Source organism: Schistocerca serialis, chromosome 4 (assembly GCF_023864345.2).
Source record: "Schistocerca serialis cubense isolate TAMUIC-IGC-003099 chromosome 4, iqSchSeri2.2, whole genome shotgun sequence".
Classification (NCBI taxonomy): Eukaryota; Metazoa; Arthropoda; class Insecta; order Orthoptera; family Acrididae; genus Schistocerca; species Schistocerca serialis.
The window spans coordinates 404449011-404469840 of record NC_064641.1 but is presented as its reverse complement, the minus strand read 5'-3'; positions in this window follow the sequence as shown (position 1 = coordinate 404469840).

Genomic DNA, 20830 nt, shown 5'->3' with positions numbered 1-20830 from the left:
CTCACGTTACTTAGGTTTAAATAGTTCTAAGTCTAGGGGACCGATGACCTCAGATGTTAAGTCCCATAGCGCTTAGAGAGCCATGCCACGAAGATTCTAGCTAGCGGCAAAAAGCTTAAAATTCAGTCATGGATGGCACTTGTCTTCTGTAAGCGCGGAAAACAAGAACACGTTTACTAACGTAGTGCTCGTCTGCTTGCGAGGGTTGTAAGAAACTAACACTTCACTTTGTTAGTCTCAGAACTAACGTTGGAACCACTACCAATTTTTAGAGCACATCCGCCTCACATCAATACCAGTGTTTTAAATATACTTTCATCCTTCCTCATTCCAAATAGATGAGCAGATCTAACAGTAAATGATTTGTTCCTGAAAGAAATTTTATTTTACTTGATGACCAACCTTCAATTAGTTTCAGAAATTAAGAGCTTTGAGGCGGGAATAGGTATGTTTGGGAAAGGAGTGCTCATTGTGTATGCCTATATATTGAAAACAGTAAATTATTTGTGGAATATGTGATGAGGGTGTTTAGCTGCCAAATCAGTGCTAACAAAGATAAGGTACGACTCCCAAATCTTGATTCCATTGCTCAGCCGATGCATTCAAATGCTCCTGATAGCTTATGGAGTAGGCCACATACAGGTTGTACTTGGTCTCTAATCATAATTTCGCTACAACTCGCTTAACATTTCGCGAATTTCGTTATTGTAGACCGTGAAATATCGACACATGCGAGAAATTTTAAAATTGCGTACGTGATATTCAGTAAAAGGTGAACGCATAGAGATCATGCGCCATTGCAATCCACCGACCTCTTGCTAAGCCAGTTACAGGCGGGCCTACGGTTGAATGTAGACTCCATTGTGCAAGTTGACATTTTTAAAATATGAAAGTCATTGCCCGAGCAGTACACAAACCAAACCTATTTAGATAGATAACAATACGGGTTAAAAACTATCAGTCGTGGTATCTGTTTCAGTCCTCCAATTGGAAACGTGATTCTGGGCGCCTTGTTTCACCTACAGCAGACCTATACATAATTCCACTATACTCTCGTACATGTCTACAGGTCGAAAAACGGTTATGTCGCTAAAAACGGAAGCTTGTAAGTTTGTATCAGTCCGACGAATTTCAGGGTAAATTGTCTAAACAACGATTGGATACGTGAGCTGCTGTTGCCTTTCCGCGAATATAACGTTATATTACTGTATGCGATGATTTATTTACATGTTCGGAATGCAGCAGCTGGAGCTGCCCAGTTCCCGCGAGCAGCCATTGTAGTTGCCGTCTCCGTTCACAGAGGGAACTACCGAGCAGACTCGTCAAATTCGATACTTGCTGAAAGTCCTGCTAGATGGCACCAAACGTGCCGCTTTAGTAGACAACATATTGCCCGCCCCCCGCTACGTATTTCATTTCTTTTAACTAATCCCCGTATCGTTAATATTTCATTTCGAGATGAACATTGCTTAACGAATCTAAAGAAGTAATAAATACGTATAAAACTTTATCCTTATTTTTTCCAGAAAACAGCAGTATGAAGCAAGAGAAACATAGCTGTAGAAAACGCTTGCTCGTGTATTCCCTAGTTTTGACACATTGTACAGAAAATAGCCGTAGTGACTAAGATTCACTGTATTTTATAGTTAATTGTAACTCTACCTATTCAAGTCCTCCATTTATTAAAATGTCGCGAACTATGTGGTCAGTTGTTTCCACTCGCCATTTTTTTTTTAAAGTATTCATTCCGTTCGATAATTATTAACTGAATTTGGTGCGTTCATTTTCTTATGTTTTCTTGGAAGATTTCCATTCAATCACTGACTGCATTTTGTTCACTTTTAATTCACATTTGTGATTGCAAAGAAACATTTACCGGTATTGCAGGATATGGTAGTTCTGTCACTTACACAGGATGATCACTGATACACAGCGTGTTGGTCAAACTTTGGAACGCAATACAACAGTGACTGTGCGTGGCAAGGATCCGACCAGTCCATATTAGGTTTCCGGAGCCATGTGTCACTAGGTCACGCAGTTCCTGTAAATTGTGGCTTGTGAACTCGGAACAGCCTCCCCACTCCGTCCCAAGTGTGTTCCATCTATTTAGATCAGACGAATCTGGTGGCCAAGACAGCGACATGAGGTCACTATCGTGCTTTTCACGCCACTGTAGCACGATACTGACTGTGACACCGGCAGTTACTCTGCTGAAAGACACTACAGCCGTCGTGGAAGGTACCAAGCAATTGGGGATGCTGGTGCTCGATAGTAAAGTTCACGTAGTCCACACCTCTAATGGTACCATCTGTTATCGGCCGTATGCGACCCATGCGCTACCTAACATGTTCCAAAACACCGCGCATACACACGGGACATTTCCGGGGCTCGCACCTCACGTTCTGTTGGTAACGGAAAGGTAGGCTCAAGCATTTTGATTAGCCCTTGGACTATAGATCTTTTATATACCCAACAGAACGAGCATCTTACTCTATCCTGCTGTGTAGGTCAAAGTTTGAATATTACAGCCGGCCGGAGTGGCCGAGCGGTTCTAGGCGCTTCAGTTTGGAACCGCGCGACTGCAACGGTCGCAGGTTCGAATCCTGCCTAGGGCATGGACGGGTTTGATGTTCTTAGGTCAGTTAGGTTTAAGTAGTTCTAAGTTCTAGGGGACTGATGACCTTAGATGTTAAGTCCCATAGTGCTCAGAGCCATGTGGACCTTTTTTTTTCTTTTTTTTTTATAATATTACACGCTCCCACCAGTTTAGGCAAACAGAGCAAATCGGTTGGTTCTTTCTGCACTTGAGGTAGCCTACGGTGCGTCTTAAGAAGCTTTTGGAGGCACCATTCAGTTCAGGGGCGGTTCTCGAGAAAACCTCAGGAACTTGGTCTTTAGATAACGAAACCGAACCGTAGACTCCAATACAGCTATGCACAGCAAGCGCCTAAAATTTTTATAATATATTACTAAGATCTTGTTCTCGAACAGCACCGAAAATTTTCTTGATTTCTTTATCCGTTTTCGAGATACGGTGGTACGAGGTTACCCTGAGAACAAACATAAAATATGCCCATAAAATCCGCTTGGAGTTGAAATATAAATAATAAATAATCGCAGTAAAATGGTCAAATTGGAACATTATATTTTCTAGACATTTACCTAGAAGTGTCGCCTTCTCTTTTTCAAAAATCTTAATCAGTTATCGAGAACCACCCCGACAACATGGTTTTACGGTAGCAAAATGGAACCGTGGATTCCAAGACGGCTATGCACTGCAAATGATTGTAATGTTTACGACATATTACAAAGGTTCCGGTCTAAAGCCGCTCTGGGGCGTATAATTACATAATTTGCATTGTATTAATTTAACATAAGTAAACTGCTAAAATTTTACTGACCTATGAAGTTATCTTCACATGAGTGACGTGCCTTGTTGTGGTAGGGAAAATAAGGGAATCAGCAGAAATATGTTTCTACCGGAGCACAAAAAAGGTAATGTGCTTCTGTTTATTAAAAGATTTACTCAAGAGTGGGGTAGCAGCTGCCTCATCCTACCTTCCTCAGTACCTTCAAGAAATTTTCGTAAAAATTTTAACATGCGTGAAAATTCATAATCAATCTTCTTTATGCTGGTTCAGATAGGGACAGTGGCAATGGGAAAGAAGAAAAATAATCAATACTGTAAGATAACAGTGCTGGGAAAAGAGCTATGGAGACAGTGGCAATGAGAGAGGAATAAAGGGAAGGAGAAAGTGGAGTTGAGTGAAACCAGTGATAATGAGACACTTTATGACAAAGACAACTTGGAAAAGTGAGGTCATGATAAATAGACGAAGACGACACACAAGCAGTGCGAAGGAATGACTGAGATAGTAGCACTAAGAGAGAGCAAGAGGGGAAGAGTGACAGTGAGAGGAGAAAGTATTGACATGACAGAACGAAAGAGTTTGTTGATGTAAGACGGGGAACAGTAACAGACTGAAGGAGATAATCACAATGAGTTGTGCAGGATGCAGGAGTGAGAATGGTAAAGTGGGAGTGGAAGGGTGTGACAGATCGACGGACTAGTGGGTGTGAGTGAGCTACATTAGGAGAGCCTCTGGGAAACAGAGGTGAGTTGCATGCTACAAAGAGTGCGAATATGTTCGCATGCCAAAATTTTTGGGAAAATTTTTAAAGGAGCTGAGGAAGGTGGAATGAAGCAGGTGGTACCCTACTTTCCAATCTGTGTCTTTTAATAAATAGAGTGATATCGTCTTTTCTGTGCTCCGATAGTTTTTCCGGTGGTTATTGCATGTGCTTGGAAGCCCAATTGAATGTACCTCATAACACTGCACTGTCCTCTGTGGCTTGTATCAGTGGTACGGTGCATATTTCGAACAGCCTTTCATCTGTATAAATGCATATCCAAAAACAACAACTGACCTGCTGTAACAAGAAACGTCATTCGCCAGACCAGGTACCACTGTTTCTCTATTGATCAACGGAACAATCTCTATCATCTGAACCCACTGCAGTCGCAACTGACGACAATGCTCCAGTCTGCTGCGGAGCTCCGTACTCTACAGGGTGCCCTGAACGGAATGCGTTGTGCCTCCACCAGGATTGTACACTGTCTTTAGAGGTGCCACACATCGCCACGTCTCGTGCTACACACCACGAGCGAGCCTTCGACATCCACGTTCCGTGATTAGGTGTGGACATCTAGCACGTTGTCGCCTACTGGTGGTTTCGCCGATCCCTCAACCACAGTCCGCAGCTCGTAGTCGTGCGGTAGCGTTCTCGTTTCCCGCGCCCGGGTTCCCGGGTTCGATTCCCGGCGGGTCAGGGATTTTCTGTGCCTCGTGATGACTGGGTGTTGTGTGATGTCCTTCGGTTAGTTAGGTTTAAGTAGTTCTAAGTTCTAGGGGACTGATGACTACAGATGATAGGTCCCATAGTGCTCAGAGCAATTTTTGAACCTCAACCACATTCCATAGATGCTCACGATAGCAACATGCGAACAGAATGGCAGCCTCGATATATCAGAGATGCTGATTCCCAAGTGATAGGCCACACCTATCAGGCCTTCGTCACCATTTACGATTCCTATCGTCGCTAGAACGATTCCCTGTTCTTCTCATCTTCTTTTAAACACTTTCCTTGCCATGTGACGTGTCTGCAACACCCCCATGCTGCTTTCAGACTCGCAGTGGGTAGGCGTCCTACAGTTTTGGCCCAACAGGAAGCTACAAGTGTTGTTGCTTTGCTGGTTGAAATGGCGCATCTTTAGGATTTAGAGTCTACTGAAGATAAGTAGAGCATTAAGATCCGAGCTAAAAAAACCGGATCATTAGCCTTATAAGCTTCAACTTCTGAAGATCATGTGGAGATACAGAAACTCTTCAAAATGGAAGGTGGTTAACCCCGTGACATGCAGCGAGGGACGAATAAGAAAAATTAAGGCGAAATTAGACATTGATGAGCTGTGGCTGGCGTCAAATATTCACTGGAGTCTCGTGAAATCAGGAACAGACATTGATATGATAAGAAAAAGGTTGGGCTATAAATGAAAATGAAGCTAATGCGGATGCAACAACAAGACATAAGCGCACTATGGTATGAGCCACTTTGGATCCGTACCCAAAGACTGGAAAGTTTCACAGGTCACACCAATATTCAAAAAAGGTAGTAGGGGTAATCCAATAAATTACAGGCCCATATCGTTAACGTCGATATGCAGCAGGATTTTAGAACATATAGTGTGTTCGAACATTATGAATTACCTCGAAGGAAACGGTCTATTGACACACAGTCAACATGGGTTTAGAAAACAGCGTTCCTGTGAAACACAACTAGCCGTTTATTCACATGAAGTGTTGAGTGCTATTGACAAGGGATTTCAGATCGATTCCGTATTCCTGGATTTCCGGACGGCTTTTGACACTGTACCACACAAGCGGTTGGTAGTAAAATTGCGTGCTTCAGAGAAGTCACAGTCCGTAGTAATTGACGGAAAGTCATCGAGTAAAACATAAGTGATTTCAGGCGTTCCCCAAGGTAGTGTTATAGGCCCTTTTGTGTTCCTTATCTATATAATCGATTTGGGAGACAATCTGAGCAGCCGTCTTCTGTTGTTTGCAGATGACGCTGTCGTTTATAGACTAATAAAGTCATCAGAAGATCAAAACAAACTGCAAAACGATTTAGATAAAAAATATCTGAATGGTGCGAAAAGTGGCAGTTGACCCTAAATAACGAAAAGTGTGAGGTCATCCACATGAGTACTAAAAGGAACTCTATCTTCGGTTACACGATAAATCAGTCTACTCTAAAAGCCGTAAATTCAACTAAATACCTAGGTATTACAATTACGAACAATTTAAATTTGAAAGAACACACAGAAAATGTTGTGGGGAAGGCTAACCAAATACTGCGTTCTATAGGCAGGACACTTAGAAAATGTAACAGACCCACTAAGGAGACTGCCTACACTACGCTTGTCCGTCCTCTTTTAGAATACTGCTGCGCCGTGTGGGATCCTTACCAGGTAGGACTGACGGAGTGCATCGAAAAAGTTCAAAGAGAGGCAGCACGTTTTGTATTATCGCGAAATATGGGAGAGAGTGTCACAGAAATGATACAGGATTTGGGCTGGAAATGAATAAAAGAAAGGCGTTTTTCGTTGCGACGGAATCTTCTCATGAAATTTCGATCATCAATTTTCTCCTCCGAATGCGAAAATATTTTGTTGACACCGATCTACATAGGGCGGAACGATCACCACGATAAAATAAGGGGAATCAGAGCTCGTACGGGAAGATACAGGTGTTCATTCTTTCCGCGCGCTATGCAAGATTGGAATAACAGAGAATTATGAAGGTGATTCGATGAACCCTCTGTCAGGCATTTAAATGTGATTTGCAGAGTATCCATGCAGACATAGATGGAGAAGACAACGCAGTCAGACACTTTTTTGGCCGCTCTCCGTTTGTCAATAAATACCATCGTTCCGTTTTATTAGATAAATTATTTTTTCAATTGACGGTACACTGGCTAAAAAAAAGTGGCTCTAAGCACTATGGGACTTAACTGCTGAGGTCATCAGTCCCCTAGAACTACTTAAACCTAACTAACCTAAGGACATCACACACATTCATGCCCGAGGCAGGATTCGAACCTGCGACCGTAGCGGTCGCGCGGCTCCAGACTGTAGCGCCTACAACCTCTCGGCCACCACGGCCGGCGGTATACTGGCCAGTCATATTACTGTGACGACTTATCGAGAGCCTGAATAACCATCTTTTGCAGCCTGGGCCACTGCGAGACATGAAGGAAGAGGGTCAGTGAGGCTCTGGAAGGAAGTGAAGCCATGCCGACTCCAGCACCGTGTGCAGCTGCGCAGTGTTTCTCAGTTGAGAAGTCAGACCAACCGAACCGAGGTGGTCCCACATATTCTCGATCAGATTTAAATCATGGGACTTTGGTGGTCATGGTAGCATGGTCATGGATGTACACTGCAACCTGTGTGACATGTTTCATAGTTCTGCGGGTAGATGCCTTGGTGCTGAGGAAAACAAACCGCATGTAAACGTGGACACAGTTCCCAAGGATAGATAAATACATCTTTGATCCAGTGTGCCTTCCAGATAGACGAGATCGCTACAGAATAAATGGTTCAAATGGCTCTGAGCACTATGGGACTTAACTTCTTTGGTCATGAGTCCCCTAGAACTTAGAACTAATGAAACCTAACTAACCTAAGGACGTCACACACATCTATGCCCGAGGCAGGATTGGAACCTGCGACCGTAGCGGTCGCGCGGTTCCAGACTGTAGCGCCTATAACCGCGCTACAGAATGTCACGGAAACATTCCACAGAGTATAATGCTGTAACTAGGTGTTTGCTTTCAGATTTTTTCTCGCCGTACACGTGTGATGGAATATAAAACGTGATTCGTCTCAAAAGGACTCGTACAGTTTATAAACATAGCTGTTTCGGAAATGCTTTCACCCGAAGGCCCGAAAGCCAATGCTCATGCCCTTTTGGACGTCAGATAAATAGCTATGTTTCCTTATTATGACAATGACTGCACTATTTTCCACATCCCTCTAACACGCTTTATATACGCTCCACTGCTAACGTTGCCACCTGCCATCTGTAAGTGGTTATCGCGCGTTGACGTTAAACATAGGTAGTGGTCACGTTAATATGACTGCACCGCGAAAATGGACTCCGGAAATGAAAAGTGCTACTGTTGTGCGGTGTTCACAGAATGAATTGTTAGTTAAGGGCTCGTATTGCTAGCCAATAAACAGATTGTAATGATAGAAACAGTACTTTTTATGCAAACATACATCAAGTTTATATGTCAACTAGCTCCGCAGATGATGAATAGAAGGGGAAATGTATGACGAGATGAAAGAAATTATTCAGATACTTACGAGACACGACAATTAAATAGCACGGAGGACTGGAATTTGATAGTAGGAAGACAATGAAAAACTGTAGGGAAATATGGACTAGGACTGGAATTTGATAGTAGGAAGACAATGAAAAACTGTAGGGAAATATGGACTAAGAAAGGTACGAAAGAGGAAGCCGCCTAGTAAAATACTGCACAGAGCATAATTTAACTATCGCTAACACTTGGTGTAAGAGTCATGAAAGAAGGTTGTATATGTGAAAGAGACCTCGAGACACTGGAAGGTTTCAGACTGATTACACCGTGGTGGGACAGTGATGTGGGAACTAGATTTTAAATTGTAAGATATTTCCAGGGACAGATGTTTACTTTGACCAGAATTTATTGGTTACGGACTATAGGTTAAAAGCGAATAAATTGCAAAAGATAAGAATTTAAGGAGATGGGACCTGGATAAACGGAAAAAACCAGCGGATGCTGAGAGTTTCAGAGAAAGTATTATACAACAACGATTAATAAGAACATGGGGAAGGAATAGCAGAAGCAGCTCTGATAGATGAAATAGTGAAGGCAGCAGAGGGTCAAGTAGGTAAAAAGACAAGGGCTATTAGAAATCCTTACTTAACACAAGACATATTAAATTTAACTGATGAAAGGGAAAATTTAAAAATACTGTAAATGAAGCACACGAAAGGGAATACCAAAGTCTAAAAAATGAGATTCACAGGAAGAGCAAAATGGCTTAGTAGGAATGCATAGACGGCATTAGGGGAAATATAGATATACCCCATACGAAAATGAAAGAGATACTTGCAGGTAAGAGAACCACTTCATGAATATCAGTCTTAGGCAAGGAAGGGAAAGCTGAAAGGTGGAAGGAGTATATAGAGTGTCTACACAACAGAGATGTACTTGAGGGCAGTATAATGGAAATGGAAGCAGACGTATATAAAGATGAGACAGGAGATATGACACTGAACAAAGAATTTGTCAGAGCACTGAAAGAAGGCCCTGGGAGTAGACTACATTCCTTTAAAACCACTGATAGCCTTTGGAGTCCCAGTCATGACAAAACTCTTCCATCTGATGAAAACGCTGTATGAGACAGGCGAAATACCCTCAGACTCCGAGAAGAATATAATATTTCCAATTACAAAGAAGGTAGATGCTGACAAGTGCGTAAATCACCGAACCATTTCGTACGATCTGATCGAAGATTATCCATGAAAATGATTGCAGAAGAACTGAACATTATATATATATATATATATATATATATATATATATATATATATATATATATATATATATGGGTGCGACAATAAAGTAATGAGACTGATTTTCTTTGCAAGATGTGGCAACCCTGCAGGCGTGCGTAGGTACAATATCTTTGACCTTGGTCTATAAGCTTCTAGTCCAAGCGGCACATTGATGCAACTGTTCAGCCATGAGTTGTGCTGTAATAAGTTAACATGTCTTTGTGTCTCTCGTCATGGAAATGGAACTGCATAATATTGCGTAACGGTGTGCCATTTCTTTCAGCATTAAATTGGGTGAGAACGCGACGACAACTTACAGTAAGCTTCAGAAGGCTTTTGGAGAGGAGGTTATGTCCAAAGCTCAAGTTTCTCGTTGGCATAAAATGTTTAGTGAAGACAGAACGAGTGTTGAAGATGAAGACCGCAGTGAACGACCATCAACCTTACGGACAGATGTCAACTTGGCCAGGGTGTGTGAACTCGTACGATCTGATCGAAGAACTGAACATCAATCGAGAAACGGTTCGTCTAATAATAACTGACATTGCTAATAATTGGATTCTGCAATACGATGATGCGCCATCCAATACTGATCTGTCAGTACAGCAATTTTTAACCTCAAAACAAATTTAAGTACTACGACAGCCACCTTATTCACTAGATATTGCTCTGTGCGATCAGTCTCATTACATTATTGTCGCACCTCGTGTATATACGGGGTTCGGTGGCCCGAGAGGTGGGCACAAAGTTTGGGGATTGGCGGCAGTGTCGCAACAAAAGGTGGTCACAAAATCCGAGCGGCCGAAGCCACGAGCTGCGCAAGGAGGGCCTGCGCATAGCGGAGATACCGGAGTACTTCATAGGGGTCAGAGTCGACTAGAAGCAGCAGGCCGATCTCACGATGGTTGGATCACAACATTCGTGTCGGACGACCGCTCGTGGACTGGCTGCCCTCTTCTACCTGGCTTTCATCGGCACTACTCAGTAACCGCTGCGACGCATCGTGGATCCATGGAACTGCTTTCTGATAAAGGGATGTAACATTCTGTAATCCTCTTGTTCATTTGTTTCGTTGTCTACCTGCCCCCCTTATTGGTTTTTGGTTTGTACCCGACCCTCAGGGTTTTACTCAGTTGGCTCTTTGGTCATAAATATAGACACTAGTATTGTACTAAGGCACTACTTGTCGTTTGAAAATTTGTCCCACTAACATATTACCTTTCACTTCTGCTTTGTACCCAACCAGTAATGTCCTAATTCATCAGCTCTTGGGCGTAAATACAGCCGAAACAATTGGAGTAAGGCACAGGTTACCGTTGAACAAAAGAGGGACCTTGTGGTTAGATTTAACTGTTAACCGGTTCAATTCTTTGATTGTAATTGCATTTCTCAGTCATTAGTTAAAGTCTGAACAATTTGTTGTACTAAGCCGTACGTTTCTGTTTTTGAAAGACCGGGTCATTATTAGTGTATTTTAGCTAGATTTTGTGGTTCCGCCAAATGAGTTCTCTTGCAATAAGTGCTCACAAGTGATGTTATAAGACGTTCCTTCAGGGCGGTCTTAATAACTGGCAATCAGTTTAAGTTTTAAAATACTAACAGCCAACTGTCACCAGGGATTTAGTCAAAAAAAAAAAAAAAAAAAAAAAAACGGTCAGAAGGGACGGGTTGGGATCCAGTTGAAATTAATAGGTCGGTTGCTTTGAAGTAAGCCTTATCATTGTCATATTTTTGACAATCTGTTTAACCTTTAAGCACAGGTGTGTATCTTAACCCCGAACCTTTTGACATACAGTTTTCAAATTAAAAGATAAGTCAACTCTTTTGAATAATTGAATCACTCTTATCATCAATGGTGCTTATATAGTTTTCACGTGTTGCACAAGGGCATTTAATAAGACAGACTGTGTCCACCATGATACTAAACACCACTGTCTCAGCCGATAACGGGCGTGCTGCAGGTCCGGCCGTCTTGTAATCATTGTCATATTGATGCTGTTTTGCAATACAGCACTTCAGATTTCTTTTGCGAAGATTAAAAGCTTATTCAAGTTAAGGTTTAAGGTCAAAAGAATTTTACAGATTTGCTCATTTGTTGAAGAAAATTTTATGGTTAAATGCTTCGATTATCTGTAAAACACAGTTTATATATTGTTAAATAAACAGGTTGTGTGAAAAGAAAATTATATTGGTGGGTCATCCCTTCCACGTTTTCCTTCATTACGGTACGTAGCACGTATCAGTGTTGACTACCATACTCTCATTGAAATTCTGAGGGTAGCAGGTGCAAAACACAAACAATGAAAGGCTATTTACAGTTTGTACAGAAGCCAGATCACAAATGTAAGAGTCGAGGTGCATGAAAGGGAGGTAGTGGTAGAGAAGAGAGTAAGACATCAGCCTATCCCCGACGTTATTCAGTCTGCACGTTGAACAAGCAGTAAAGAAAGCCAAAGAAAAATTTAGAGTAGGAATCAAATTTCTGGGGGACGAAATGAAAACTTTGAAAAGTGTCGATGATATTGTAATTCTTTCATAAACAACAAAGGACGTGCAAAGGCAACTGAACGGAATGGACGGTGTCTTGAAACGAGAATGTAAGATGAATAACAACAAAAGCAAAAAGAGTATAATGGGTGTAGTCGAATTAAATTGGGCGATACTGGGGGAATTAGATTAGAAATAATGATGGACGAAGTAGAGTTGATGTAAAATGCAGTCTGGCCATGACAAGAAAATCATTTCTGAGAAAGAGAAATTTGTTTACACATGTATAGATTTAAGTGTCAGGAAGTCTTTTCTGAAAGTATTTGTAGTACGGAACTTAAACACTGACGATAAACAGTTTGGACCAGAAGAGAATAGAAGCATTTTGAAATGTAGTGCTATAGAAGAATGCTCAAGATTAGATAGATATATCACGTAACTTATGACGAGGTACTGAATGAAATTGGGAGAACAAATCTGTGCACAACCTGATTAGAAGAAAGGAGTGGTTGGTAAGACACCTTCTGAGATATCAAGGGACCAGCAGTTTAGTGGGGGGGGGGGGGGGGGGGGGGAAGAAATCGTAGAGGGAGCCCAAGAAAGGAATTCATTAAGTAGATTCCAAAGGATGTAGTTTTCAGTAGTTACTCGGAAATGAAGAGGCTTGCACAGGATAAGCAGGACGGAAATCTGCATCAAACCAATCTTCGGAATGAAGACCACAACAACTTTTTAAATGGAACAATGCCAACTGACGTTAACAAACTAAAAGTGGGCTAAATTAGAATTTCAGCGCTATGAGTTGCATGATTCTAATCCGAGTCATTTACGAGATATGGTATTTCGAAAAGTTTTCACATCAACACTTGTTCGTGCCAATCAGCTTGCGCAGTTGGAAGATAAGATGTTGCTATGTTTGGTTACAGTGTGCTTGTGTGCTCCTCGAGTACATGGTGACCTGCTAGTCAGTTACTGTGTGACAGTCCAAGCAGTAGATCTTGACTGGACGATGTGATTTACCAATGCAGAAACAGCCGACATGCTCATGTGTGTGGAGAGCGTATGATGAAGGCAGCTCGTTCTTGTATGGTGTATGCGGAAAGTTTCCTAATACACTCCTGGAAATTGAAATAAGAACACCGTGAATTCATTGTCCCAGGAAGGGGAAACTTTATTGACACATTCCTGGGGTCAGATACATCACATGATCACACTGACAGAACCACAGGCACATAGACACAGGCAACAGAGCATGCACAATGTCGGCACTAGTACAGTGTATATCCACCTTTCGCAGCAATGCAGGCTGCTATTCTTCCATGGAGACGATCGTAGAGATGCTGGATGTAGTCCTGTGGAACGGCTTGCCATGCCATTTCCACCTGGCGCCTCAGTTGGACCAACGTTCGTGCTGGACGTGCAGACCGCGTGAGACGACGCTTCATCCAGTCCCAAACATGCTCAATAAGGGGACAGATCCGGAGATCTTGCTGGCCAGGGTAGTTGACTTACACCTTCTAGAGCACGTTGGGTGACACGGGATACATGCGGACGTGCATTGTCCTGTTGGAACCGCAAGTTCCCTTGCCGGTCTAGGAATGGTAGAACGATGGGTTCGATGACGGTTTGGATGTACCGTGCACTATTCAGTGTCCCCTCGACGATCACCAGTGGTGTACGGCCAGTGTAGGAGATCGCTCCCCACACCATGATGCCGGGTGTTGGCCCTGTGTGCCTCGGTCGTATGCAGTCCTGATTGTGGCGCTCACCTGCACGGCGCCAAACACGCATACGACCATCATTGGCACCAAGGCAGAAGCGACTCTCATCGCTGAAGACGACACGTCTCCATTCGTCCCTCCATTCACTCCTGTCGCGACACCACTGGAGGCGGGCTGCACGATGTTGGGGCGTGAGCGGAAGACGGCCTAACGGTGTGCGGGACCGTAGCCCAGCTTCATGGAGACGGTTGCGAATGGTCCTCGCCGATACCCCAGGAGCAACAGTGTCCCTAATTTGCTGGGAAGTGGCGGTGCGGTCTCCTACGGCACTGCGTAGGATCCTACGGTCTTGGCGTGCATCCGTGCGTCGCTGCGGTCCGGTCCCAGGTCGACGGGCACGTGCACCTTCCGCCGACCACTGGTGACAACATCGATGTACTGTGGAGACCTCACGCCCCATGTGTTGAGCAATTCGGCGGTACGTCCACCCGGCCTCCCGCATGCCCACTATACGCCCTCGCTCAAAGTCCGTCAACTGCACATACGGTTCACGTCCACGCTGTCGCGGCATGCTACCAGTGTTAAAGACTGCGATGGAGCTCCGTATGCCACGGCAAACTGGCTGACACTGACGGCGGCGGTGCACAAATGCTGCGCAGCTAGCACCATTCGACGGCCAACACCGCGGTTCCTGGTGTGTCCGCTGTGCCGTGCGTGTGATCATTGCTTGTACAGCCCTCTCGCAGTGTCCGGAGCAAGTATGGTGGGTCTGACACACCGGTGTCAATGTGTTCTTTTTTCCATTTCCAGGAGTGTATATGTCAGCCATGTAGTCAATCTTTTATCAATCTCTTCATCCAGTTACATGAAAGCGATAGCGTAAAACCTGGATGATGTAATTGAAAGAAACAAGAGACGACAGAAGAGGGGGAAATTAATGTTCTTGCTACTGTACCAGTTGATCCGCACGTTAGCTTTTGCGCAACCGCACGAAGAAGTGGCACGAATCAGTCAAGTGTTCTACGCATACTTCATCGACAAAGGTTGCATTTCTATCACATCTCTCACCATGAAGAGCTGCATGGAAACGATTGTGAGAATCGTGTTAATTCTGTACAGGGACATTAAGACAGAATACTCCAGATGTATCATGTATCTTGCTTACTGATGAAGCTAAGTATGGTCAGCTAAATCCTTGAAACAAGCACTATTCACCTGTTGACAATCCCCGCTGGCTTCATCAGGCGGGACGTTAGCGTCTGTGGAATATAAACGTGTGGTCTATTTTTCATAGACGGAACACTGAACGCCCGTAAGTATCGCAGTCTGCTTACAGACATTCTTCCTCGGATGACAGAAGACATTCCTCTGTTGTCTGTGAGGAACCTGTGGTACCAACAAGATGGCTGTCCAGCCCGTGGTGCACGAAGTACTAAAGGGTGACCTCACGAATTGTCTGCAAAACGTTGGATTGGACGCAGGGAACATGTACCTTGGAAGGCCCGTTCCCCGGATTTGATGCCTGTAGACTTTTCTCTGTAGGGCAACCTTAACGACAATGTCTACAAGGACATACCAACTACAGTTGATGATATGCAGAGATGCATTACTGCAGCCACGTCGGACATCTCCACTGAAATGCTAGAACATGTGCAGTAGTAATTCCATACCAGAATGGAAGCGTATCTTGCCGCTGGCTCTGGTATATTGTCTCCTTACTGGACAGGATACATAGTCTGTGCACTTGGGTTGTTCAGTGTGTGCTACCATAGGTATTGTACAAGTGTCGATCTGGTAACGTTTCAAAATACGATGTCTCGTAAACGACTCGAACTAGAGTAATGCAATGGACGCCAGTGACATTCTGATCTACCCTACGTTTATTTTGTTAATGTCAATAGGGGTTTTCCATTTAAAAACGTGTATTTTCGCACAAAAGCAGGATTTCTAAGTATTATTACAGTGTATTGATTGACTAACAACAGAACCCCCTGACTAGCAATCTGTTGTGTGTATAGCGTCCCCAGTGAAATAATACGAAAAGACTTAAAAACGGTATTTATAAAGAAGAGACATTAATTGAATAATATTGATTTTTTGTCATGTACCCGTAAAATAATAATTTCTCTGTGTAAGTTTAGAGTGCAAAGAAATATGACAAAATGATCTAAAGAGACGACAAGATACGCTCTTTTGACAATTTTTTATTCGTCTTCACTTCTTCTCTTGTCTTGGTAGCGTGTAGACGGACATCTTGCGAGTGCTGGCAAATGTAAGCATATTTGTATAAATTAAGCAGATAATATATTGATTTAATATCATTGTTCACTTTTAATTTGTAAGAGGTGATCCCGATTTCATGTCCGCCTTCCTTTGAATTAACCTGCATTCGAGTAATTTACAGTTCAACAGTCGCAGCGGCCGATGCATCCAACGACGCCATTACGTGGCGATATTAACTTATAAAAAAAACTAGCGGAAGCGATAAATTCGCCCGCTATTAACATAATATAAATTTTTCTCCACAGCCGCCCAACGTTGCAGAAAATACGTAGCTTTAAGATTCTTATTTTCAGTACCACAGCCGAGAGCCAGACCCAGAACTCCAACTACGAGGCAATGGTTAACGGAGGTAAGAAAAAATAATCTCACGCGTATGTGGGCCGCAATTGTAATTAATAACTAAAGATTCTTTGCTTTATAGTGAACTGACTAGTCGAGGAAATTAATACGAACAGTTTATTCCATTGTTCAACGTATGTGCTCATGTCTTAAGATTCAGCGAGTCAAACATCTATTAACGTAACAAATAATTTAAGATTAATATTGTTAAAAAGGAGAACTTCGCAAAAGCATTTAATCGAAAATGAAAATTGAATGAAATATCATTTTTATTAAGGCCCACCACGTAAGACGGCAACAATCAAAATAATAATAATAATAATAATAATATATTAAATTACGACGGCCGACGGACGCGAGATAGGCGCCCAACGTGCTGCCCGATCAAATAAAATTCGACATTTATTAATATAATACTTACTATTGAAAGGAATCTAATTATGTATTTGTCTAATTGTTGTAAAACATTAATGCCTATATGAATTCTTTTACATGTACAACAACAAAACCACACCCTGAGGAGATCTGGAGAAGAAAAAGTGTAGAAAAGAAAAAGGATTACGTTAAAGAAAAGTAACAGATGTAAGGCCTATTGTGCAAGCATCCTGTGTAGCTCTGTGTGGAATATCGAACCCATGTGCACATGAGATACCTTCGGTGAAAAAATGGTAAGTAAAGTGCAATTTAAATTGTGTGTATTTGTGTATTTATGTGTTTATTTTTGAAGGGGATAATTATTCGTGTATGTATCAGTGTTTAAGATTTGTCAGTGGCTTAAAGTGAATTTATTATGGGTAAGATAGGACAAGCTAAAGCATCCATACCAGACGAACAAGATTTTGTTAATACGGAAAGTGACGATCATTTGCAAAACGTAAACTAATCCCATGCCACTGCCTCGGATAACATAATTTCCGGAGTGGGGGGCGAGGATCTGTGGACGGTAAATGACGCTCCACAGCAGAATGGGAATAGAGTAACAACAACTCAACTGCCTGGGCAGGGGGGCCAATCGAGTCCTAGATTAAGCGGGGCACCAGTATGCTCACCGATTGCAGACCCATTTGCAGAATTTCTGCGCAGGTTAGAAGAAAGAGATAGAGAGAGAGATCAGACATTGGCTCAGATGCTCTATGAGCAAGAGCAACAAAGAGAACATAGAGAAAGGGAAAAAGAAAGAATGTCAGAACAGAGAGGAAAAGAAAGAGACGAAAAACTGGCTCAGATGCTACATGAGCAGGAGAAAAAATTAACGCAAAAGCTCAGTGAGCAAGAGCAGCGCAGTGAAGCGAAACTAGACAGTATCCAAAGCGAACTTGCGAGATGCGGGACACTTGCAAAGAAATACCCGATCTTGTGCAGAGCTTAGCCGACGAGATGCAAAAATTACAGATATCGCAGGCTAGGCTTGAAGACAATGTCCAGACTTTAACCAACCGCGTGGATAATGTGGAGATAGATGCACGGAAAAGTATTGACACATATTTGGAAGTGCATACTCAAAAAGTCGAGAATTTAATGAATGTCTATAAGTAACGGATCGCGAGATATGTGCAAAGATTGAAAGCGACGTAAAAACAGCTGTAGAACAAGCGACTGCGGCCGCGAGTGTAAATATGGACGCTAGCGCTGCAGCACTACACGCCGAATTAACACAGTTCAAATCCCGTGTGACAGGCGGTGTTGCCGAATTGGCAACAGGAGGTCGCGCGGAGACTGTCTGCGTTGCAGAGCAATGTAAACAGTGGCGGACAGATGAATCCGACTCCGCGTACTGATTACTATAATAACGCAAACTGTATGCAGGGTGCGAGTGCGCAACCGCAACCTAATGTGAATTACGGTCACGAACAATATGCGATACCGTGCAGCGCACATCACGAAGTAATGAATGCCACAGAAGGTAGCAATCGGATGTGCAAAAAGGAGGACAATGTGATAAAACACAGGACATTCCAACCCTTCAATAGCGAAAAACGAAATGTCCACCCTGTGGTATTCATTAAGAGCTTCACGAATGTGTTTCCCAGGACATGGACGGAAAGACAAAGAATACAGTTCGCGGTCTCCTTTATTCGAGGTGACGCGGCTCTGTGAGCCACCGACGTGTCCGAAAAATGTCTAACAATGCAACAGTTTGAAGGTGCTTTCTTGCAAAAATTCTGATCAGATAGCGTCCAAGAAAGACTACGCAAGGAGTTGTACAGTCCAGAAATGTACAATCCTAAGGTGGGAACGTTACGCAAATATTTTGAAAAGTATATAAATAAAACCAGGTACTGGGACGAGCCCATGTCCGATCGTGACATAATCAGATTAATAAAAATGAAGTTGCCCAGTGAAATTAAAAGATTTCATCAATGTGCCGGACTGTGATATTAACAATTCATGGAAATAGTGCATTGTGTTGACTTATTGATCGAAGATATGAAAACCGAAAACAAGTGGAACCATGCAGGCTGTAATCAACAAAAAGCCGATTACAATGGCAGCCACAGTAACGGTAGTAGCTTTGTACCAAATGGTAACGGGAATAGGCAAGATCACCGGCAACAGAATCGAGGCACAAACAATGGCAATGGTTATAACAGCAACGGTTACAATCGTCAAAATCGGAAGAGACGTCATGATGGACGCATGACTAATGGATATAATGGTAACGGCAATCCGCAATGGCGGAACAACCGAAACCAGTGGCGTGATTGTAATGAACCGACACCACAGTGGCAACAAAACACAGCACCACAACGGAACGCCAACCCAGGTCCATCACAGAACATGTCAGGAAGTTACAACCGACCACCACAAAACCAGAGCCATACACAGTATCAAAATACACCATCGGGGAGGCAGGGCGGCCAACACAGCAGTAGCAACAACCACAACCAGAACCACAATGTGAGGTTAGTGCAAGTGACAGACAACTGTAACCCACTAGTGCTCATCCGTTAAACTAAAGACAGCCACAATATGCTCTCCGTTGTTGGCTGCAAGATGGTGTAGTGAGGGCACATCCACGGATGACAGCCATAAACTTTGTATGCTGAGATACAATGAGGGAATAAAAATAGAAAAGGAACTTGTAGACATACCGCAGAAATGTAACCGAACCGACAAAAGTGTTGTGCAGGCTATATTGCAAGCAGATATGTACGGAGCACCAATACAGATAATAGTCGATACCGGTGCGTCAACCTATGTCATGAGTGCAAATTTTTACAAGTACTTGAGTCAAAATAATAGAATACCAGTATTGCCAGTGAAGAATTGTCGTGTAACAGGTGCAATAGGTGCACAATCTCATATCATAAAGCACCAGGGGCAAGTCGAGTTTACGGTAGGAAATGAAGCAATGAAAAGCACGTTCCTAGTAGTTAAGGGATTAGGTGTTGCTTGCATCCTGGGGATGGAATTTTTACGCCAGAGGGACGCAAAAATCGACCTCTTCTGCGGGGAAGTAATCCTTATGAATGACGGTAGACGTGTAATTTTGCCATTGTTAATGACACGGGAAGTGCACGGTAAATATCGCCGGAGCTTTCAGTCTAGATTCGAAGGAATACAGGTAATGAATTTATATTCTGACTTAAGTACAAGACAAGCATATTATAAAGAATTTATTACTGAAGACAGATGAAAAAAGGAAACTGATAGCCATGAAAGTCATGGAGTCATAACATTTGACTGAAGCACAAAAAAACGAATTGACCCAGCTACTTACAGATTATGAGAATGTGTTTTCGGAAAAACCCGATGTTATCGAGGGCTACACCTATAACAGCGAAGTGGTACGTCACGATATTTTCTGTCACGCCAGCTACACTATCCCGTGGTCAAAGAAGGAGTCAGTTACGAAGGAAATAAGAAAAATCTTTACAAAGTCTTAAAGAAATTCGCCCAGTAGAGCAACTTTTACATATTTGAGCAGTAGGTTAAGTTTCTAGTGTATTGTTTTGTGTGTGTAAATGTTCTGATTTTAGTGTAACAGGTAAAGACAAAGAGGCACACAGGATTAGTACGATTCAATTTTGTAGATGTTAAGGAATAACAGTAATTTAAAAGTAATTACATTATAAAAATGAACGTAGGTTTAAGAATATTTTACAAATTTCATTTTTAAAATGCTTTAAAAATATTTAAAAAAAAATTTAACAGCATGTAATGATGAAAGAATTTTTCATTAGTGTGTCATGAATATTTTTGAACTGTAATAGTAATTAAACTTATGAAATTCAATATTATAGTGTATATGTTGTTCCATGTATTTATGTCCATATCGATCCTGAAATATGATCAATCATAATTTACTAAACAACATGAATGCAGGGTGTA